The sequence below is a fragment of the Danio rerio genome, chromosome 13, assembly GCF_052040795.2.
Source record: "Danio rerio strain M-AB ecotype USA chromosome 13, GRCz13ab, whole genome shotgun sequence".
NCBI classification, from domain to species: domain Eukaryota; kingdom Metazoa; phylum Chordata; class Actinopteri; order Cypriniformes; family Danionidae; genus Danio; species Danio rerio.
Window position 1 is genome coordinate 11434096 of NC_141033.1, and position 25463 is coordinate 11459558.

Below are 25463 nucleotides of genomic sequence, written 5' to 3' on the forward strand. Positions count from 1 at the left end.
GAGAAAATATCCAATGAGCGGCGTTCTGTGGGTGCAAACGGCTTGTTGATGCCAGAAGTCAAAAGAGAATGGCCAGACTGGTTCAAGCTGATAGAAAGGCAACAATAACTCAAATAACCACTCGTTACAACCCAGGTACGCAGAAGAGCATCTCTGAACGCCAACCTTGAGACAGATGGGCTACAGCAGCAGAAGGCCACACCGGATGCCACTCCTGTCAGCTAAGAACAGGAAACTGAGGCTACAATGTGCACAGGCTCACCAAAATTGCACAATAGAAGATTGAAAAAATGTTCCCTGGTCTGATGAGTCTCTATTTTTTGCTGTGACATTCAGATGGTAGGGTCAGAATTTAGCGTAAACAACATGAAAGCATGGATCCATCCTGCCCTGTATCAATGGTTCATGCTGGTGGTGGTGATGCAATAGTGTGGGGAATATTTTCTTGGCACACTTTCGGCCCATTATTACCAATTGAGCATCATGTCAACGCCACAGCCTACCTGAGTATTGTTGCTGACCATGTCCATCCCTTTATGACCACATTTTCTGATGGCTACTTCCAGCAGAAACCCACCATGTCATAAAGCATGAATCATCTCAGACTGGTGTCTTGAACATGACAATGAGTCCACTGTATTCAAATGGCCTCCACAGTCACCACACCTCAATCCAATAGAGCACCTTTGGGAGGTAGTGTAACAGAAAATTTGCATCATGGACGTGCAGCCGACAAATCTGCAGCAACTGTGTGATGCTATCATGTCAATATGCACTAAAATCTCTGAGGAATATTTCCAATACCTTGTTGAATCTATGTTATTGATGTATTATGCCTGTCACATGTCTTCAAGTCCTGACTTTAAGACTTTACAGTGACAACATAAGAGATTTTTTTTTTCTTTTGAGGAAGCATTAGCTCAGTAAAAGTCGTGGTTCAGAGTCCTGGTGCTCTATACTGAGTGTGTGGTGCCACGGTTGCCAGGGGTCAATGAGGAACAGGCTGAACATTCTCTGCCCTCTAAATCAGAGCAGGACAGCCACTGACGTAAATGGAGGGGCACAGGGAATTCAGCATTAACCCGAGCTCATGGTACCTAGAGAGGGCCTTTCAATGACTGCAGCGTGAAGACAATGGCATATAGTGGAGTGTTTGTGTAAGACCAGACACTACAGAAATCCACCGCTCATTAACCTGAGACACCTCAGCTGGAGCCTCCGTCTGCTTTAATGCGAGGTTGAATAATACGGCACACTTCAGTTACTCAAAGCCCTCTAGGCATATTTCTGTGCAGTGGGAATAGAGAGTATATGTACAGTACAGTATGTATACGAGTCTGCTGACCCACCACAAGCAGTATTGTGTAGCCTCAATTAGAGAAGGCATCATCCCACACACATGCACACACTTCTACTTACTATACTTACAGGGCAGCTTTGCCCATTTAACTTTGATTTACATTGGCCATTCAAAGCTGAACCAGTACTTATACTAGGCTTGTGTTCACACTTGTAGTTCCATAGTTCTCTTGAATATTTTGGTCCAGAGCAAAAAATAAAGAGTGATTAACCCTTGTGTGCTGTTGGGGATGTTTTCATCGACTCTGAGGTGATTTTGAGTCTTAATTTGGCCACAACTTTCTCTGTTTCAACAAATGGAATGGTTTTTGGTGACATCCTATTTTGACACATATTTTGGGAAAATTCTTTGAAAAGTTAAACCACTTTAACAATACACTATGGACAAATTTACTACCCTTTTATTATGTTCGTGGCTGTTTTTGCCACACTGACATCCATTATAATTACATGTTTTGCACACTGATTGCAAAGTCATGACACCATATAACCATGCATTGTTGATTGTTGCTGATTTTCCCATTTAGGAAGAGGTCAAGTAAGTTTTTTACTGAACTTTGCGCACTTATCTATGTCTGAGAAAATCAAAATAAGAAACTGAGCTCTCAGAACGTATTAACCTCCTATTGTCACAATCACCAGCGATCGTAAGTTCATAGATTGCTGGATCTCATTTACAATAACCATGGACTACAAATCCACCCTTTCTGGACTACATATTCATACATGCACTTCGCTCTCACACACACACATGCTTCCTCATGTTGACTGATTACACTCGCACCACCTGAGGATTGTCAAAGACTGATTACACACACTATTTAAGCAGCACACTCACTCATTCACATTGCCAAGTCTTGTTATCTGTAAAGTAGCACAACAACGTTTTTTCTTTGTCTTGTTTTCCCATGTTTTGACCGAGCCTTGTTTATCCAGTTCTCCCTGTCTGCTGCCTGCCTTCGCACCTCTCACCTGATACTTTGACTATACGATTCTGGACTGCCTTTATTCATCTGTTTGCACCTCTGTTGACCATTGCTTGCCTGACCACTGAAAAAACCTGCACATGGATCCTACTTCAGTTGTCTGTGTCACTCCCCGTGTTACACCTATTCACCTTATTCTCCGCCGACGAGTGGGCGCTGCCGTTTGAATCTTCTTGGCTCGAGACTTTCTTTTTGGTCTCAGTCACTTCCGTTCGTTTTTTGACATTAAAAACTGCTCGTTACGCTGCTTGATCTTGCAATTTATTATTTTTTTATTATATTACTCTACTTGGTCTGTATAGTCATGCAAACATTTTTGCATGACAAAGCCCACTAATCAAAGCAGTGATTGACCACAAATTAATAAATAATACCACTGTGGTAAAAATACAGAAATCTTTTTTATAAAATAATGTGCAAAAAAACTAGTAATAATAATTTATTGCATTTCTATAAATGTGAAGAGTACTTATTTTATCTATTTTCATTTATTGGCTAAAGATTATTGCATACTGAATCCGAAATTTTTTACATATTAAAAAATAAATTCGATCTCTCGTTGTGTCAATAGTACTGACACACTGCCTCTGAAACCTTTTTCATTTCTTTTTATTCAAACCAAATCAATTTTTTTTTTTCATTTTTCGCTTCTGAAAAAACATTTTTAAAGGCGTTTTGACAGTTTAGAGTGAATCTTTTTGGCTCGAGACTTCCGGTCTCAGTCACTTCCGTTCGTTTTTGACAATAAAAACTGCTCGTTACGCTGCTTGATCTTGCAATTTATTATTTTTTATTATATTACTCTACTTGGTCTGTATAGTCATGCAAACATTTGTTTGTAGAGCAAGCAGTTTGACCATTTTCTGCCGTTTATTATTCCTAGCCATTTCTCCCATAGGCGACTGAATCGGAAGTTCTAAGACAATCGCGATAACAGGCGCACTTCCGCATTTTAGAATAAGGTCAATAGTGGACAGCACATTTTAGCTCATGTTTGATTTTTGTTACAGACAGTGACCTCCTGCAACTGCTTTGCAGCATATGAAACGTCCCAAATACTATTTTAACTGTCCAAAATGGGCAGTTTTTACTGATAGTCAAAATATGTTCAAAAAATATGTGTATATGTGTTATTAAAGTATTAATATACAGGAAAAAGCTGCTGTGTTTAAAGCAGAAATAATGAGTTTTTCATTCTATAACACAAAGAAGACTTTGTGTTTTATGGAAATTCGGACCATGCGTCCACATATATGGACATAATTTTATTCAAAAAGAATGTCGTATCAAAAGACGATACTTAAGTTTTATTTTAATTAGGTTTAATAAGCCCAAATAACAAAGAGAAATAAAAAATGCATGTAAAAACACAGTTTGGGCCTTAAGTAGTTAAAGGCTGATTTATAATTCTGCATCAAGCGGCACGCGTATGCTACGGCACAGCCTTCTCGTGGTCGCATAGCCCTCGCCGTGATGCTGACACGCACCTCTCAAAAAATGTAACTACAAGTCGCAACGATGCATAGCAGAAGCTCTGTGATTGGTCAACTTGGTACTGGTGACGAGCGTGGGCAGTGCTGAGAGCCAAGAGCCCGAAGGAGCGAGTTTTTATAAGTGTCAACCCGTGAAGTAGCTCTAGATGGAAACTTTTGTTTTGTGTTTACCTTATGGTTAAAGATGTTACACCTCTGCCGATTCCCACCTCTGAATGAGCGAGTTTTAGCTACTTGTACATTAAGTTAGCGTTCAGAAAAAACAAAATACCCGTGAAGAAACTCGACATGGAAGAACATAAGAGCTAGCGTTTCAGAATGCAGAGCAACATAAACAGCAAGCAGAAGTATAAATGCATGACTACGAGCACGCCGTGGGTCAAGCTGATCAATCGATGCAGAAGTATAAATATATAAATCAAGTGTATTTATGCACACATGTTGTAATCTGCTCTTTTAATCCATAGAGCTCCATAAAAATGTTATGTTACAAAACATTAAAACTATTATGTTTAGAAGTGTGTTTAGAAATCTTTAAGTTAAACAGAAAATGGGAGAAAAATATTCAGGAAGGCTAATAAGTTTGAGCTCTGTACATAGATATTTGCAGAAACAATGCAATTGAATTACAGTATATAAGACTAGTACAGACTAGAGAGAACAGAAATATAATGCATTGCTCTAAATCTCCCACTAATCGGTCTAACATCCTTGCAAAATCAGAGAAAAGACAGCAACATAAAATTATATGTTTCTTTAACTCCATAAACTGAATACATAAACTTTATTCTACACCTAAGTCTTTCATTGGAGAGTGTGTTATGTGACTATGCTCTGGAATATGACATGAGATGAAACCTGCGACTGAATCAAACATCAGGAAATAAACGCACAACAGTGTAGAACGACTCTCATGTCATGTTCGCCAGTTAACTGACATTAATTCAATTGTGAGCGCATTAAAGTTATTGCTTTGCCATCTGTGGTAAAGGCATTAATGACAGTTCTTTACTGTTGAGCCAATGTGGTTCAAACAACAGATGTGCAACAAAATGACTATGATTTCAGGAAACAGTTGTTTTTCTGTTACTTAATTGTTATAATGTTAATTAAAAAGTTAGTATTTAGCCAGACCCTAAACTTATACCCTCAAACGTACTTGGTATGTAGAGAACTCACAACTCAAACGGACTGCACAGAATGCTTGCACTTTAACTGATCTTCACACGTGCGATTAACATTTTTTACTGTGTGATACACTTTTAATAATGTCTTTCCATAAAGAAAGACTTTTGCAGCTTGTTCAAATTACTTATTTAAAATTAGCTGAAACAACACAGTTATTGTTTCCATTAATTATGTCCGATCCACTTAATTTGGTAACTGATTACATTAACTTCATCGATTTGTGTTGGGACAACATGAAAGAATTTTGTGGAACCCAGAATTTTTTACAGCGTTTAATATCTCTGCACAATTAATAGTTTATTGGGGGAAAACCTCATGTGAAACCTCAAACCCCACTAATCAAAGCAGTGATTGACCACAAATAAATAAATAATACCACTGTGGTAAAAATACAGAAATCTTTTTTATAAAATAATGTGCAAAAAAACTAGTAATAATAATTTATTGCATTTCTATAAATGTGATGAGTACTTATTTTATCTATTTTCATTTATTGGCTAAAGATTACTGCATACTGGATCCGAAATTTTTTACATATTAAAAAATAAATTCGATCTCTCGTTGTGTCAATAGTACTGACACACTGCCTCTGAAACCTTTTTCATTTCTTTTTATTCAAACCAAATCAGATTTTTTTTCATTTTTCGCTTCTGAAAAAGCATTTTTAGAGGCGTTTTGACAGTTTAGAGCCACCTTACAAGCAATGGGTAAAAACAAAATGGCTTCATTTAAGCTACAGATAACTTTGACACACAGGTGAACCATCCAGAACATGGTGGACAGTTGTCAACCCCTATATGCTGGATTCAGTGACTGGCGCATTTCTCACCTGCTGCTGTTTGGGGTGTGTTTGTGTCCATCTATTTGACATACTGCCCATAGACCTTATAATAGAAAGACACCCCATGCTCCATTTCGGTCCGTTGCTTCGATATGTCAACACTGCCGCCATATATTATAATGTCTATGGTACTGCCAGTCTCTGTTCAGGAAATGTTTACGTACGTGATATATGAAGTATCACAAGTAATGTATCAAAATTCTACAGATTTCCCAAAATAAACTCTGTATTTCTCAATAATCCATTGCAGCTCTTTGATAAAGAAAACTCTCCTTCCTCTCCATGCAGTTTTAGATGAACACAATGTAATCTATTCCTCTTTCTTTTTCTACATTGGAGAAGAATAAAGTAACACTGCTTGAATTAACTCCGAAATGTTTTGCATGTTTTTCCGAATGTTTTAATTAATACACATCGTGTAATTGTGCCAGGTTTGTGTACCTAACAAATTTTTCAGAAATGAATACGGAAAAAAATTATACAAAAAAATTTGTCATTATATTATTATATTTGTACATAACATATTAAATAAAACAATAATAATCAAAATAACCTACATTTAAATATGCTTAAAAACTTGTCAGACATTACGGTGTATAGTTTTGTTGGTAATACTTTAAAATAATGGTTCATTAGTTAATGTATTTCCTAACATGAACTATATTTTAACAATCTTGTGCAGCATTTCTAATCCATTATATTAACTTTTCCTTTTTTTTTCCAGCAGCTTTGGTGCTTGTTGACATTAGTTAATGTAGAGTTAACAAACTAACGATAACCAACATGAATAACATTAAGTAACAAACAAACAAATATGAATAAATACTGTAATAAATGTATTATTCATTGTTTGTTTATGTTAGTAATACACAAAATAACATTAACTAATAAGCCATTATTTTAAAGCGTTACGGTTTCATTTTTGTCAGTACAATGACTGAAATATTGTTTTCTCAAAGACCGATTAAACCAAATTGCAATGTGCAACATCATACTACACACAAACAGTAACCTGGCCACCTGGCCGAGCCCGTCCCTCCAGATCGGTGCTAAGGTTATCAACTTGTAACATGCTTCTGCAGAACAGCCAGTGTGGTAAATCTGACAGGTCCCTCAATCTCTAATGACCCTGCATGAGCGCTCCCGAACAGCAGCCACCAGGCCAGAGCTGTGATGGATGTGTGTGCGGCCTGTGCTCTTGTTTTGAGTCGGGCCGCCTGCAGTGGCTAAAGCCTGCTAGCAGGGCCTGTCCTTGTACCTCTAGTCATCACTTCAGCTGCTGCATAAACAAGCTGACAGGCATGGCCAGTGGGCCGTGCTGGACACCCATGCCCTGCTGAAACACACACGCACACATACACTCACACACATCACCAGCAGCTGATTCTGTCCTTCCGGATAGCAGCGGCAGACCCATCGATCGATGAGCCCCATGCCGTCTGCATGCTGATATGAGGTCCAGGCCGTCCTCGTGTCGCTCTGTACTGAGGCTGCAGTAATGGGTCAGTAAAGTTTTAGTGCTCCGCAAATTGAAATTTAAAGCCTAGTCTGTTATAAGGCTGGAGTGAGGAGTGATGGGAGCAGATTCTGCAAATTTTACACCAGATGCTTCTAGCTCTTCTAAATTCTATTTGCTGGCCTGGACTGGAATAGAAATGGCTCTGTGGGTGAGAGGAGATGAAGGTAATTTAATGCGAGGGTAATGGTGATGGTCACAGCAGCCGCCCAGCAGACTGAAGGCTGCGACTGAGATGATGGTTGTTTTTTCGCATGTGTGTGTGTGTGTCTGAGAGAGAGAGACAGAGTGTGGAAGGGAAAGGACAAGCTGAAAATGTAGTAAAATGAAAGAAAAACGTAGTAAAAAACTGTATACAAAATTAAGACATTTTTAAATTGTCAATTACTCTGGAATTATGATTTAGGTGTTTGAAACTAGTTTTATTTGATGGCATTTTATTTTTTATTTTTTTTTGCATGAAATGACCAAAATGGTGCCATGTTTTTTGGGCACGTTTATATTCGTTCCTAGACAACACACAATAACAATGATTTTAAAGTGCTTACATTATGAATTAAGAAAGGTTCATCTTTCGGTTCTGGAAGTCCCTAATTACAGATCAAAATTGCATATATTCCAGATCAAATAACCCTTTTGTTGTTTTTATATTACGCATTTAATTTGCAAAACCTTTTTTTCAAACCCTCCTTTGCATGATGCTAATCTGCAGTGATTGGTCTGATCCGTCTCTTGTGATTGCTCTACTGCATGCAGCACATGTTGAAAATGCAATACCCAATACAATTACAGGATTGAAGTGTTGAAGCTTTTACCCTATCAACCCACAATGAAGCATACTTCAATAAATATAAATGCTGATGAACAACTGCCCTATAAATCCCATATTGTATGCATCAGTTAAATGACAGGAACGCAGCACAAGGTTGGGGCTTCACTGTTGTGGTATTTCTGTAAAAATTTAACCATTGATTCTTCACAGACTCATCATTTGCCATATTAACTATTACATGGGGCACTTCAAACCGTCTGGTATGTGTCGTCTTAGTACACCAAGAGCATTTCGAGTTCAGAGAGTTCTGTATTAATGGTTATTGCAGAATGTTGACTTTATACACCAATCGCCCTGCTCAGCTCCACCAAAAGTTGCATGCATGTATCTTTTCAACATGATGCTAACCCTGAGATCTGCATGGAAAAAATCATGGGCTAATGTGCCATTTTGGCCACAACAAGAAACGACTTGGGAGTTGTTTTAAAAATGGCTCATTTTAATGACTCTGATTCGAGTCTTTGTTTTGAGAGACAATCGATGTTAAACTCTTTAAAATGTAAAGCTCTGTAGGATATCTTCACGAAAGGTCATTTTCAAAGATCCATAATGGTGTACTTTAACTTCTGAATTTTTTGTAATAACCTTGATTTTCATTCAAAACAAATGAAAAAATTTGTTAATAAAGGAATTTTCACTGTCTAAAATGACCTTTAACGAATAAATGATCATCGCAGTTCATTCTTTGATACTGTTTGGCCTTGAGTTATATGACCATAGTGATTCAACTATTGTGAACACTAAAACAACTAAAGCTTTTCTTAAAAAAATGAAGCAAACTCTGCAGATGTCCAAAATGTACTTTTAATGCTTGGTTTTGGCCTCCTTTTGTGGTTACAGCTCCAGTATTTGGTTAATGGTGGTTATGTATAGATTTGGTTAACGTTAGGTAAGGTAATAACTAGGAAAAGGACAAAGGTCAAATGTAAGACTACACAATACCGTTCTTCTCCAGACTAGGCAATTAGCAATTTGCCCTGTGTCAGGTCTATATGTATATAAAGGTTAGGTTTAGGGTAAGAATTGGTTCAAGGCTAAATTTAGAGCTAAATAGATCTGACAACTTGCTCCAGACCAGCAAACCCAACTTCAACCTAAAAGATTAGTTTAGATCACATATTGAAACTGTAACCATAACCCTTGAGGTAAGTGGCAAAGAAAACATTTCTAGTCTTTAAATGTATCTGCAGACCAGGTTGAGGAATTGTAACCTTAAGCAAATAGACAGCAGCTATCTTTGCATCCATGTACTGCACCATATGTAGACTGAGGTATTCATTAGGACGAACAGTGGTCAAGAGCTCTGAGAATCTGTCATCTGCTTACTAGACATGAGCTCCTAACACCATTAGCCTTTGCTCTTGGAGACCTCTGAAGTCCTTTGGTAATGAGGGATTCCACCTCTTTCAGGACACAGACATTACCACAAACAGAGCATGAACCCTTGACAGAGGGCTGACCTGAGAGTTGTGTGAAAAAAACAAAGGGATCAGGCTAAGAGGCTTGCATGCTAGAAAGCCTGTGCAGCCAGTTCACGCTTCATAATGCAAGGGACATGTTGGGGACAGACCAACTCTTCTTTTAATCTGATCTTTGAAATTTTAATTTCAGAAGAATTAATCCATTTAGACTGTGGGGTTAATATATTTTATAATGGTACTTGCCACTGGGATCCTTGTAGCATTATCATAATACTTTACAGTAAGGTTGAATTATTTGACAATTTATACAGTTTGTACATTTGGTCTTATGAACACCTACTTCAAGTAAAGTGTTACCATTAACTAAAGACAACAAATGCACTTTTTTTAAAGGGCACCTATTTTACCCCCTTTTCAAGATTTAAGATAAGTCTTTTGTGTCTCCAGAATGTGTCTGTAAAGTTTCAGCTCAAAACACCTATCAGATTATTTATCATACCTTTCAGAATATTGGACTGTTTGCTCTGAACCCATTGTAGCTGTTTTTGTTGCCTGTGCCTTAAATGCTAGTTCTCCCCGTCCATGGTTCCCACGTGCCTGTCAGATTGTGCCTCAATCTCCGCCTCGGCTGTATCAGATAAACAGCACAGTAAAAGAGATGAAAGAAGCAGATCTTACGTAACGTTTCAAATGAGAAATACTTCAGTAAGAACTTTCCCAATGACTATTTGATGTATTTGTTGTGGAGTTAATTCAAGCCTTTTTGCAACTATGAGTCACACACAATGTCATTACAAAGTTCACGCTAGGGATGCACTGATCCCGATACTTGGATCTGATATCGGTTCGATACCGCATATTTTTGCTGGATTGAATATCGGCCACCTGGCACCGATTCAAATCCGATCTTGCGCGTGCGCTATATTCTGTGTAATTCATAAGCCAACAAAAGCCATAAAGGTAGACTATTACAAGGCACTAGAAATAGTTAAACTCATGTTCAGTTCAGCGCTTCAGCGTTACATGGAGTATATTGCTGTTTCTACATCATGTTGCGCTGTGTTTGTTAGATCAGCAGATCACATTCGCAGCACTGGGTTATTAACTGCTCTTCACACACAAAGTAGGCCTAACTGAAAGCTTTAACTAAAAAAGGCTCAATAATACATTGGACAGATCCTCAAGCACTGATTTCTTCCCTTTGTGGTGCTGTTTTGAAAGTGTCCACAGATACCGGAGGGCTGCACGCTGTCTCAGTGATGCATCAATCTCTTCATCAAGCGCACCGGCAGCGCAGAAGTGACGTCCACCGATTCATAAAATTATTCTCATAAAGAGTTTATGTTCTCTCTTCCTTTCTACTGAGTTTATTCTTTCGAGGTGAAAGCCTTATGTGCTGCTAATAGTTTGTAAAGCCTGACTCATTGTGGTCAAAGTAGTTGATTAAATTAAAAAAAGTGAAGCTGATGACCCGGTGCATATGAATTGTCATTAACAGAAAATTATTTAGCCTAATATAGGCTACTTTGAAACTATAAACATTTTTATGTAATTTTATTTACATTAATATTTTATTTTACTCACCTTTTTGTCAGTTTGTGTGCTGAAGCATATAAGTGGACCTTGTTTTGAACTTCACCTCAAATATTCTTGTTTATTTTGTAGATAACTAACCAACAAAAACACACTGAAATAACCAACAAACGAAATTTGTTTCAAAAAGATAATTTTCAGACAAATAAAAAAATTTTCAGACATGCTTTCAGTTTCTCTGTCTCCCTCGAGGCGAGTTTAAGCGAGGGAATGTTTATTAAGTAAAGCTGGCCTCAAACGGTTTATTTTAGTCTGCTTCAAACCTGCAGGAAAATATCACTCTTTGCTAAAAGGCATGTTATTTTACCAAGGCTTAGGGTCAATAGTGGTAGCCTAGTACAGATTTCAAAGAAAAATCCTAAGGAAACTTAAGCTGGACCACAACAGATCATATCAATGCCATAACGAATGCTCAAATAATGTAGCCTATAGTTTATAGCAAGCATCATGTTTTTAGTTAGATTATGCGATCTATCATATACAGTAGGCTTATGGGTCTGTTATTTTTACTAAAGAAGATATATTATTTGAGTGTTTCACCAGAACTATAGAAACTGTATTAGGTTATAAAAAAAAATAAAAAAAACGGCACAGTATCGGGATTGGATCTGTATCAATCGATACTCAGAATTTTAGTCTCGAGATCGGATCAGTTCCAAATAATTGATATCGATGCATCCCTAGTTTACGCACACACAACGTGCACATTTAATTTTGCACTGTTTTTGCATGGCTAATGTGACAGAATACATGTTAATGTCCACTACTGTTTGGATATTTATTATGTTAATGTACAAAATAAACCTGATTTAACGTCCACAATCCGGGATCGCAGCAGCTTCGATTGCTTCAATTAATGACATTATTACATTGTGAACTGCTACGTGTTTTTCTTCTAATTATTTAGCACTTTTAAGATGTTTGAAACATTTGATGTTTTACCTTGTGTATTTTTTTGTTGTAAGGAAATGCAAAGCTAATCAAACCATTGAAAGACAGCTTGAGCGCCAGGACTACATTTACTCCCAAACACACTCAATCCACAAAGCACACCCACTTAACTTCACTTTAACCTATGACAAAGCACAGATCAGCATCCAGACAGTTAAATCAAGCTCTTTGAAACGTAAAGGTGACCATCTTTACACCATGTTTTTGAATGAACGGCCTCCGATCATTCACGAAAGAAAGAATAGAAAAGTACTGAAGAAGTGGTGACTGTCTCCACAGTTGAAAATGAGTCACCCGTTCAACAATGGCTGTAGTTAGTAAAACACTGCACTGAATCCTTTCCTACGGATGTGAGTGTGTATAGCGATGCTATGTGTGTGTGCTATTGACTACAAAACCCCCAGTGTCTGCAGCCTTGGCACAGGCTGTGTGTGTGTGTGTATGTGTGTGTATGAGAGAACGAGAGAGAGGTGGGCTCACATGCCTGTGTACAAGCAGGACTCCATGCATCGGTATGATTGCAAGTGGCCAAAAATGTGGCAAAAAATGCAAAGAAGCAGAAATGTAAAGAAAGAACAAAGTTAAAGAGATGCCATTTGACAGGTGATACAGAGGAGACGAGAGTGTGTGCGATGGTGACAGTGGAGGGTGATTGATATCGCAGTGTTCTGGCACTGCCACCTGATCGGCGCCAGCTCCGGCAGCAGCAAAACTGAACCCACTGAACTCTCTGCGGCCCAAACTGGAGTCAATGCCAGCCTGCTTTTACTCTCCTTCGCTCTGACAAACACAAACACACACAGCAGCCGCATTCACAGGTAACCACTGATACGTGTAATTATGCGCACTAGAGTCCCAACCTCCAGCTTTTTAGGGGTTTTGTCTGTTTATACTGAGGGAATCTTAGAAGTGCCTGCCAAATATCCTTCATTGAGTGTTTTTGAATCATGTGGAGACAAAACATTGGTCAAATGATGTCCAGCAGTGCTGCCAGGTTTTCCCACACAATTGTGCATTTTTGAAAATGCAATCAAGGGAAAAAATTTTTTTAAAATTTTGTTGAGTTAACTATATAATGTATCATGAATGCCAAAAAGTTCATCTCAAAGACACAGAAAAGACACAGAAAGTTCAGACAAAGACACAGAAAATCTAATATGGGTGTCATGGTGGTGCAGTCGGTAGCATGACCTCACAGAAAGTTGCTGGTTCAAGCCTTAGAAGGGTCAGTTGGCATTTCTGTAAGGTAAGGAGTTTGCATGTTCTCCCCGTGTTCGTGTGGGTTTCCTCCTGGTGCTCAGGTTTCTCCCACAAGTAACCTTGTTTCTTCAGTGATGGGTTGCAGCTGGTTGTAGCTGCGTAGAACATGTGCTGGATGGGTTGTCGGTTCATTCCGCTGTAGCGACCCCAGATTGGTGAAGGGACAAAGCCGAAAAGAAAATGAATGAATGAATATTTACTAATATGCATATATTGATTAACCTAAATAACACTCAGAGTAAGCGAATGCAGTGCCGATTCACAACCTAGTAGTTATGTAAGTTTTGCCTACATCTGGTATAGAGCTGCACAATTAATCGTTAAAAGATCGCGATCTCGATTCGACCCCCTAAACGATCTTAATACAGCATTTGTACGATTCTGCCAATCATATTTTCGAGTTCAGGAGAGAAGAAAAGGCGGCTGCACGAGTCTTTTCATTGTTTCACACACGTTGCTCAGTGACATTGACATCTCCAAATGATGTTGAATGAGACACACACTGTATTCATAAGGTATAATTCACCTAAAAATGTCAATTTTGTCTTCATATAATGATCTTTTCGCGACCGGGAAATCACATGTGATGTGAGCTGCTGACCGTGAGTTGTTATCACAGAGAGGGCGCGCGCGCGCGCGCGCTCTACTTAATGATAGACGCGCGCGTCTACTTTAGTGAACAGAACCTGCCTATGTTGCGAATAACAGGTAATACAGATGTAAATAATGTTCAGTTTGTGGCACGGAGTGATCGTTTGGGAGCCGCGCACGAAGTATGAACAAGCACTCAGCAGTCAGAATGAAACCGAAAGTGTGCACTTCATTTAAATGATCATATCGCATTATGATTAGGACAAGCATTTGATGTTTTTTCTTTCATGGTGAACCCACAGTTGTGCATGAAAATAAATGTTTACAATGTCAGTATAACTACTCTAGCCTATATATTGTTAAATATAATCTGATAATGGCAAATGTCTGATTTTACCAGTGAATAAATTTGTCTAATAAGACAGATTGCAAGCATATATCTCAAACATAATAATTCAACATCATAATTATTATAAGTAGAATAGTATTATTTATAGAAACCAGTAGACCTACACATAATATTATTATCGAGGTTGTGCCATATGTTTGTTTTTACCATACCTTTATTTTACATATACAGAATCATGAGAGAATCGTAATCTTTATTTTAAGCAAAAATAAAATTGCGATTCTCATTTTAGCCAGAATCGTGCAGCTCTAATCTGGTATTTTAAAAGGCAAGTTAATGGAGCTTGGCATAGCAAATTAATTGCACATTGATACAATTATGAAAAGACAATGCCGTGGCGTTTTGACACAAAAATATGCATCCAAATTCAGGGGGGCCAGAGGAGAGGCCAATCTTGAAATTTGATACCACACGTTAAATGGAAAGAAAAAACCTCCGCATTTCGCAACGCAGGTGTCTGTGGTCCTTTTCAGGTTATCAAAAACCACTGTTTCCATGGTAGTCTAGACTCTAAATCAGAGTTTGCCTAAATCATAATTAAATCGGAGCATTGGCGTCCATGTACGTACTCTTTGAAAGTGCCAGATGATGTCAGAGACAGGGCATTCCTCTGCCTTTGAGCCCTCAAATGTGTCATTAAGTTTGACGCGTTTCCCCCTTACACGTAACTTTTGTAAAGCATCTGCTTCACGTTGCTGTGTCAGAATCCTTGCTTGTAAAAAAACGCTTTAGAATGCTTAGTTTAAGCAAATTTGATGAACAGGATCATGCGCGTTGATCTGAAGAGAGCCGCTCGCTCACCGAATGCGCTATACTGTGTGAGTTGCATGCGTCCGTTCCCTAAGAAACAAGTACAAACGCCTGACATCGCATGTCCGTATATAAGTTATTTAGAATGAAATGTTTAGAGATGGTGTGACAATGTGTACCTATGTGTGTCTTTGATCCACCCCCTGATGCTTCTTACATCCTTGTCGCAGCACCAGTGGCACCGAAATTCATATGCTGATTTGATCCGGTACATACCAGTTACAAAGGTATCGGTGCTATAATGGCACCGGGTTCCGGTACCCAACCCTATTGAAGACATTCATAAAAATTTCTAGCAAACTTTATTACTGATGGAGACATATTCTTTACATAAATGCACTAAATTGCACTTCAGCAGCGTTTATTTGAGAGCGCACAAGAAAATCTTCACTTGAGCAGTGTATATTTGAGGGCATGCAAGAAGTTGTGCATGAACAGAGAAAATTGCCAGCAATCTCAACTTATATGTAATACTGCACTCACAACATTTACATTGAAATAACACTATAGTTAGAAGATCCGTGTAAATGGCCTGCAACCACAGCTGGACAAACTCCTTGGGGAAACATTCATTCATCCATTTTCTTTTTTAGCTTAGTCCTTTTATTAATCTAGAGACTCCACAGTGGAATAAACCGCTAATTAAACCAGCATATGTTTTATTCAGCGGATGCCCTTCCAGCTGCAACCCATCTCTAGGAAACCTAAAGGAAACACTGAAGAGATATCCAATATGTACGTTGATGTCCATTATATAGGCCATCATAAAAGAATTTTAATGCAGAACAAGCCTTTAACCTCCTTCTGATGTAAAATCTAGTATTCAAGTGCACAATTCATGTCGGCGCGCTTGAGAAAACCTGCCACTAGAAAGTAAAAATATGATCTAGTCAACAATCCACAAGCCGCGTAGTGCAATTTCACATAAAAGATTGATCAAACTCTAAATAAAGCGAAGAGAAGAGCAGCTCAAGAAGATGCTCAAGAGAGACACGTGTCCGTCTGGCTGGGGATCCGTTGCAGGAGGTAAGATGATCACTTGCAGCCAGAGGCCATGTGTGTGAGAGTATGTGACTGGCATCACCAATGAGCAGCTCTGTCATGCTTTCCCAATTTTCCTAATGGGCTTGGGCTCATTACAGAGTTATGAGAAACACTACCCTCCGATTAACAGCACAGGAGAAAGCCCCACACAAGCGGACAGAGGAAATTCAAGACAAACACCTATTTACGTGAGCGCACAAGCACACATTTTACTGATGTCTCTACAAATATAAGCTGCATTAAACTTCAGATGGATGGCAATAAATGTAACAATCAATGTATTTTGACAGTCTTGCATCTGCTTGTTTAAAAAGCTTACGTGTTGTTGTTATATTTGTTTATATATTTTTACTGACACTTATTTCAATTAGAAAGCGAATATGGAGAGAACAGAAAATTATGCTATATGCAAATTATTTTGTTAATCAGTATTTTTGTCTTGTTTTACATTTATCAAATCTAAACACCCTGAAAACAGAACGAGTTTAAACCGTTTTAAAGTAATTTTAAGCCTCAGCTTTCATTTTTTTGAATGTATGCTGCAGCTTGCGCTCAGATTAGTTAATCGGTTACAATTTTTAAATATTTTAACTTTAAGTAACTGTTGCAAAAACTGTCGTTAAGTACTGTTGCATAAATGTTTGAGAAAAAGTCTATACATTTAACTTAAAGGTGCAGGGTATGTCTAGCCATAGTCGAGTAATAGGAGATCAGTATATGGAAATAGTCATGCCATGCGCTTCTGACAATTGTTTCCTCGTTTTCATGTTAATTATGCTAGTATTAAATCCTGGTGGGAAAAAGGCCAATCAGAACACAGACCTGACAGACACAGACCTGACAATGATCATCAGGAGATCATCACCCAACACACAGAGTAATACAGTATGTTGAACAAAAGTTTATATTTAAAAACAGAATACCCTTAGTTTAATATTAACATCTAAAAGTATGTAACATATAATTGGGGGCTCGTCCGGGATCTATTAATATTATTTAGGACTAAAAACTTAATTTTGTCCCTGATAATAGTTTTGTGTGTGCGTACTCAGATGGGGCTGGAAAAACATATGTGTGCAGCAAAGTTAAATCCAGTAGCAGTTTGTTTTCTATGTTACTAAGCAACAACTTCATCTTGTCCAAATGCAAAATGCAGGATATACAGATTAAATATGTATTCAGAACCACCTAAAAGAGACATAAGGTATGTTTAATTGTACCTTTTGTTAATTTGTTGTGTCTGTTGTGTTTGTAATTTGATGCAACAAACTCAAGTAGACTTCTGAGTATTGTGTTTAATGTATGTTTGAGCACCGTGTCTTACCATTCAGGTCTTACTGTGAATTTTTCTGTAGTAAAAGAAAAGCACCATGTTAAACGTTGTTTATTTGTGCAGAGCATAATATTAATTCCTGGTTTTACATTATAGCTTAAAAAAATACAAACAATTCATCTTTCACAACTTAAACCGAAACAAGTTACACTGTCTGGTGGTTTATATTAGACTCTCTCGCTAAAATAAACCTCTATGCTATATGTATGGAAGAGAGAGTGCACTGAGAGCTGCTCAAAGCTGGGCTCACTAATACTCAAAACCATTCCAAATATGGTCAATCAAAATTCTATTGGAATTTTATGTAGTCACAGAATAGTTGAACTTCTCTAAGCCAAATACCTACTATGTAGATATCAGAGAACAATCTAACTGTATTAATGCAGTATATGGCACCTTTAAAATTAGCAAGCAATTTTAGTTATAACTAAGCTACAGTAGTCTTAGCTAGTTAATTGAGTAAACGCTAAATTTCCAATTTCAGAACAATGATTCGGATAACACTGTAATCACTGAATAAGGAAATTTTAACCATTAAACATACAGCTATGCTTAAACCAGCTCATGCTTATTATAAATGATGCACATTTACAACATGCAAAAACTGCGCAAATTACTGTAGGACAAAATAAATGTCTGAAAATAAGTCTTATTTACTATCTTTAGCAGTTGCGCGTGTAAATCTATTTTGATCACTGATTTGTATTTTTGTATCATTTAACAGTATTTATACAGTAAACTTGTATTCTTTGTTAGTAATTTAGGTTTTTTTTATTTGTATATATTTAATATATATTTATTTTCTTATCTAATATTATTTTATTGGCATATGAAATTGTATTTAAATTCTAAAATATTGAATCTACAGCCACAAACAATTACCCTGATACAACTATACTTATACAACTTATTGTGAATGTCTAATTCAAAGCATGCACTACAGCGAATCAGTGGCTAAATCACGACAAATCTGCAATTTTTTAATTAATGATTAATATTTACAAATATATACAAACTGCTACCTCATGAAACAGTAAAGGTTCCTGAGAAATTAGGCTGGAATATAAACTGTAAATAAAATATCATTAAATCAATTAGCACTATTTATTTAGTAAGTTACCCTATTAGCATAGTGTTTAAGAGGTTAAGAAAAGCTCTTTTGATCAGCCCATGACTCCACATCAAACCGCCTGCTGCTGTTTGGCTTGTCCTGACAGAAATGTCCTGCCCCTGAGGAGCTGTCATTCCACATGTCCCACGGAGGATGCGGTTTTCTGGAAGAAGTCGCAGGCTAATTGAGCCCACCCTGCACATGTGAAGTAGCATCAGCCGGTACTCAATCCAAAGCACTGACATTGGATTGATCTTGATGATAACTAAGTAGATTCACTGCTAATCTAAACAGTAAATCGTGCTAAAATCGTGCCGTAAATGTTTTAAAGTGAACACATCACATGAACTGTGCAGTGCAATATGAAAACAAACTAAATAATGTTCTTAATTTTCTTGAAAGTGAGTAGAAGTTCACAGTAATATTTACAGTAGTAATTAATGGAAACAGGGGTGCAGTGGGTAGCACAGTCGACTCACAGAAAGAAGGTAGCTGGTTTGAGCCTTGGCTGAGTCAGTTTGTGTTTCTGTGTAAGTTTGCATGTTCTCTCGGTGTTGGCGTGGGTTTCCTCCACGTGCTCCTGTTTCCTCCACAAGTCCAAACATGCGCTATTGGTGAAATAATTCATTCATTCATTCATTCATTCATTCATTCATTTTCTTGTCGGCTTAGTCCCTTTATTAATCCGGGGTCTCCACAGCGGAATGAACCGCTTACTTATCCCGCAGGTTTTTACACAGCAGATGCCCTTCCAGCCGCAACCCATCTCTGGGAAAATTGGTGAACTGGGTTTGCTAAAACTGACCGTAGTGTATGTGTGTGAATGGGTGTGTATGGATTTCCCAGTGATGGGTTGCAGCTGCAAGGGCATCCACTAATTAATGGAAACAGATAATATTTTAAAGTTAATGACATGCTTCACAAGTTAATTGACTACAATAAAAATAAGAATTTTTTTATTACAAGTTTTCTAAAATGTTGTTTTAATATGCAAATGAGGCCTTTGCTAATGTGCATTTCTAGTACAAAAATTTGAAATTTGATGAATTCAAGCTAAACAAATCTTGCTTGTTTTTTTTTTTTCTTGACATCTTGTAGTCAAATGCTTTTAGAGAGTAGATTTTGGTTACGAATTTTTATCACTCCATAATCCAGAAAATACTGCAAAAAGCAGAACATATAAAGTAAAACCAGAATATTTAAAATGGTTTTGTTTATGTACATGTATATATATTGGGCTGACCGATATTGGAAAAAGTTAACGTTGCGATATTTTTTTCTGCAATAAATATTACGATTATAAATAAATACAATTTCATCAGATGACTTGAATAGCTATCTTAATTTGATAAGAATTTATAATATAAGATTGATTGGGGTGATTTGTAAAGGGGTAAATCATGTTTAAAATGTAATAAACATTCTACAAGCATAGATGAATACAGTAGACCAAAAGATATGAAATTAACAGAGCTTTGAGGAGTTCCAACTGTATTCATGTACAGTAATTGAATAATTAAATGTAAAATAATACTGCATAGTCTAGACTGTATAAATAATTCATTAAAATCAAACATTATTAAAGTTACAAAAGGTACAATTCCCTGTCTGAATGTTTTAAAAGTTTTCATAAAGTTACAGGCCTCAAAAAACAGGCCTCAAAACAGTTTTTTCTTTTACTTTTGCTCCATTATAGTTAAACTATACAGTGTCTACACAAATCTCCTTGTACTGTTTTGCACTGTGGCTCCTGCTTAATTATAATCCTGATTTAGCATTGCAGATCCTGCGATGTGACTATTGCGGATGTGCACATTGTGATATAGATGCTCATATATATATATATATCATTCTTAAAATGCAGATGTTCTTCTGGAATTGTGAAGGGCTGGTCTGGCACTGGTCTGGATAGCCCCTGATAAACATACACATACTCCGCAGGCGCTCCTAAATTCTCTAAGGCATGCACACGTCCACACGCCCCGTGCATCGCTGCCTCATCACTAAAACATGCGAGATGTGAGACAGTCAGATAGATCACCGCGGGGCTTGGAAAAACCTTACCAAACACAGTTCGCACTTTTATATCTCCTCTCCTTCTCTCTATGCTTTAGAGGAACCATATCGGGACTACATCTGTTATCCTCAGCTCATCCTTTAAATGTGCTGGTAATTTACTCTGATGACTTTTTTCTTTAGCAGAATATTAAAGAAGATATTTCTGCCAAAATTCTGGTCCTTTATGATTGTTAAATTGCATGAAAACAGCTACTGTGGTATAATTTTAAAGAAAACCCTTGGAATTTTCATAAAACACTATTGAAAGTGTTTAAAATAACTGTATATGTTTTCTGCGTTATAATAAACACCTAAAAAAAGGGCGTTTTTTGTATTTTTTTTTAATAAACTCAAATTTGAAAGTGTAGCTTTTCGGTTCTGTGTGGTCTAGCGTGTTGTAATTGGTCTAGCTTGCTGTAATTTTGGTGGTTCCTCCACATGTTTGTAATCATAGGGAAAAGAAATGTCTCTACCATAATCTAAGCAAAAGTTATTGGATTCCAACAGATGAGAGGTGCTGTACAAGCCACAGGGACCGATCGTTGTTTTCATATTTCACTATTCTTTTGTTTGATCAAACATAATTCACTGTGTTTGGACCACGTCAGACATATAAAAGGATTACTTATGCACATCACCTCAAAAACAGAGGAGAAATGGCCCTGAAGCACACAGCATAAGGTAAGAGATGACAGCTGTCTGTGCTATCTGAGGCTGCTTAGTGATCATAAATGTATTCTGCGCCATGGAAACACCGAGATTCATTCAGCAACTGTTTAATATGTGAATATAATTCAGTAAAAAGAATGCTAGAACCGTATGAGCACCAGCAAGAGCTTTCATTTGAGCTATAACTTGTGCATGTGTCATATGAAAAATATGAAAATGGATAAAAACCAAAGTGATGCATATGTGCATAAAATATAGATTCTACACTTTCAAACAGAACCACTTAAGGGGGTCTGGTGCAATGCTAGCCCTTTAAATCTTAAAGCGAAAGTCGATGACGTCACAAACCCAGTACCGGGTCCGCGGAATTTAACTGTTTAAAAGAAAACACTAGTCAAAGCTTTTTAACACAAATAAATATATATGTAATTATATTATAATTATATCTTTATTATAATTAAACATTGTTTCAAAATATTACTCATGTTGGCTTGTGTAAAGGCTTATATTCAAAAAAACCCTAGAGTTTTTATTGTATAATGTATGCATTTATGTACATTTTAATATTCTTTTGAACCCGAGTCAGTAGATGACATATTATTAATATACTTTAACTGAATTTTATGACTGCTTATTACTAAATAGTTGATCTATAACATTTCTTGTCATAAAAATGCTTTGCAGCCAACTTATTAGGTTTTAAAAAATTATTTGCGGTCTTAAATTAAGCTGAATCAAATTAACTTTACAAGTAACTTCAACTTGCATCCTTTACACTGACTTAAAACAAGGAGTTAAAACCTGTACAATTAAAAAAAAAGCTTATACTTAAAGGTTACAAAAACAAAAACATTATCATCACTTTTACAAAGTGCATTTAATGGAAACATTTAAATTCAGCATGAATTGGAAGTTGCTGGCACTTATTTCAGTTTGCTGATGTATTTTCAACTGAAATAGAATATTAATTAGGGGGCGGAGCTTTTTTAGCACATCGTTCTCCTACAGCAACGTAAGAGGTGCGAGGTTAAGACTATTGTTGTCAAAGTTGTCAAAATTACATCAGAGTAATACTGTCACTCCAAATGCAGAAAAAATTGTAATATAGATTACCATAACAAACTTTTCAGTGGATTAACTTTTATGGATTAATATTTCACCTAAATAGTACTGTAGCCATGTTCACTAGCAAAATAAACATTGTAAATTTTGATTTCAAACTGACTTCCAAGCATAAAATGCTAAAGAATAGTATATGACCTTTTGTTTATAGATTATAGGTTATGTATTTATAAGCACTTACCTCTTTTCTTCATAAAAAAAAGTTATCAACTTTTAGGGTGCTTTCACACCTAGACTTTTGTTTCAGAACCTGGCGCATTTCCCCAGTTAGCGTGGTTAACAACCCTAGCCTATATACAATGTTGAATATAATGCAAGAAAAAATCTGATAATTACAAAATTCTAATTTTACCAGTGAAAACAAATGGTCTAATAATGTTGTTAATGACGGATGACAAGCACATGTCTTAAACATAATAAATCAACTTTATAATTATGAATAGTTGTATTCTGATGTCATCATTTTACAGTGAATTAACAAACAGGACAGTCTGTTCAAGTCCACCATAGACTATAAAAATGTACCATTTTAAGCAACAGTAGAGCTACACATAGGCTTAATATTATTGTTGTTGTTTTACCATATGTTTAAGAATTAACAATAATAATAGGCTATTCATATTAACCTTTATTCACAAAATCGTGAGAAAATCGTGATCTTGATTAAGCAAAAAAAATCGTGATTCACATTTTTGCCAGAATCGTGTAGCCCTAGCTGTATGTTAGTCCTAATGGTAAATGTGAGTTTCATGTCGAATACAAAAGTGACAGCATGTTGAATTAATACTGAGAGTTGTTTATCCGTTAGGAAAACTGACCAAACTGCAGTTCTGGTTTATATCCTATTTCTCTCGATAATGTAAAGCCTATAGTGCATAATTCTAGACAACAGCTCTGTATGAGAAAGTCTTACCTATTTATATTTGGTGACAATGTCTGTGTCAACATTTGAAATTTAAGCACAGCTTTTTGCTTATAATGTCTTATAGCTCGTTGTTTTTGCTCATTGTTGTTGTGAAAGTAAACTGCACCAAGAACAAAGTGCAACATTGTAACAATTTGAATCCCTGTTTCTGAACAAAAGAATCGATCTACAGGTGTGAGACCACCCTAAGAGACTACATTTAATGTTATGTTGTTGTTGCTGTTGTTGTTGGTCTGGCAGGCCCTGCTCACCATTCATGTTCACTTTATGTAAAGGAACAGAATGCTATCTGCTAAACTTCTCCCTTTTGGTTTCACAAAGGTAACAAAACATTTGTGACAAAATAAAGTACAGTAAAAAAAAACTAATTTTTGCCAAACTTCAGTCAAAGTTTCTCCAAAGAAAACCAAGCACTGAGAACCTAACCCACTTCACCATTTTCTCTGTTTTTGCCGTCTATCTGCCTTTCCTTAGCTCAAGGTCTGGCTTTGTCTCTCTCTGGGCTGCATCTCAGCAAGATGACTAACTCTGCAGTCAGTCCGTCAGTGAGTCAGCCTGTGACCCCAAGCCTGCTGCTACAACACTGCCTGACCCCCAGAGCCATCGTCCCCTCTCTGAGAACATCACCCTGTCCTTGTTCTCAAACACACACACACACCCACACACACACACACACACACACACACACACACACACACACACACACACACACACACACACACACACACACACACACACACATACACACTTACACAATAAGCAGAAAAACAAGCACACACAAAAGCCACTGAGTCGTGACTGAGGGGGCTGCAGTATCTTCTTCATGCGTACTGACGCTAGTTTGAAAGGCTCACTGACGTTAGTTAGAGACTTTGCAGGTGCGCCTCCTTTACAGGAGACAGCAGATCTGTTTGGGTATGTGGAGGCTTCCCCCCTCATCGCTGAGAGGGAAGTGGGATGACTCCAGACGGATGACTGTTAAAAGCTGAAGTGAAATTAAAAAGCATCAGGATGATACAGGATCGGCTCATGATGCTCTCTGCTCTCAGACTCTATTTGGCATTAGTTAGGAAACAAGGCTCAAAGGGAGGCACATTTCATAAAAATTAGCCTTAACTGCACAAAACTGCAACACAACAAGCAGTAAACAGAGCACTTTAGAGCGGAATTAGTTGGAGGGTAAATCACTTCCAACTTTATATTGTGAATGCTTATTTCCTCCATGAAACTTATTTTATAACTAAATCAGTGGATGACTTATTATCTGAATCTTATGACGGAGTAGTCCACAAGAACAGAAAGTTTCTGAGACTTATGTTTCAGTGTTTGATGGACTTCCAACCAGTGATGGGAAAAATGGAGCTAAATAAATAAACAGCTTTACTTTTTTTAGAAACAAGTAATTAAATTAATTACTGTTTCCCTCGTTACAACGTGAACACTGTTACTGACACACAAAAAATGCGCGTTACTATAATTGAGAACACTGAAGCAGTTTTCATGTGATACGTAACCAACCAGTGATGATGATTGGTGTGTCTGTGAAAGTGGTGTAACTAAGGAACGAGATGATTGGCTTAGATGAAGTACATTTCCTTTGTTTGCTAATCAGAGGCAGAGTATTGCTAGTGTTCATACAAGCACACGCAGAGTCAGTCACACACACCAATGACCAGGAGTCAAAACAATGGCAAATCCAACAAGTTCAAAGGTAGCGTTTGATAACTGTAAATATAAGCACTATTTTTCCCTCGTTGAGGTGAAAGGCAAGAATGTTTATGTATCGTGCAACTTATGCCCAGGAAAAAGAAAAAAAAAGTCTCTCTGCGTCGGTGACAAGTAATTCTAATATAATGAAGCACCTCACGTCATCACATGCTGCAACAAAATAATGGCTACGCAAGTGATAATGTGAGCTCTACTACCAAAGGAGGAGATGAAGCCATGACGT

The 25463-nt window shown here is 37.2% G+C and overlaps 1 protein-coding gene across 1 annotated transcript in view; it reads right to left on the minus strand.

The window, feature by feature from the left end:
• The window catches only part of akt3a (AKT serine/threonine kinase 3a), a 201479-nt gene that overhangs the window by 140648 nt on the left and 35368 nt on the right, over positions 1-25463 (minus strand).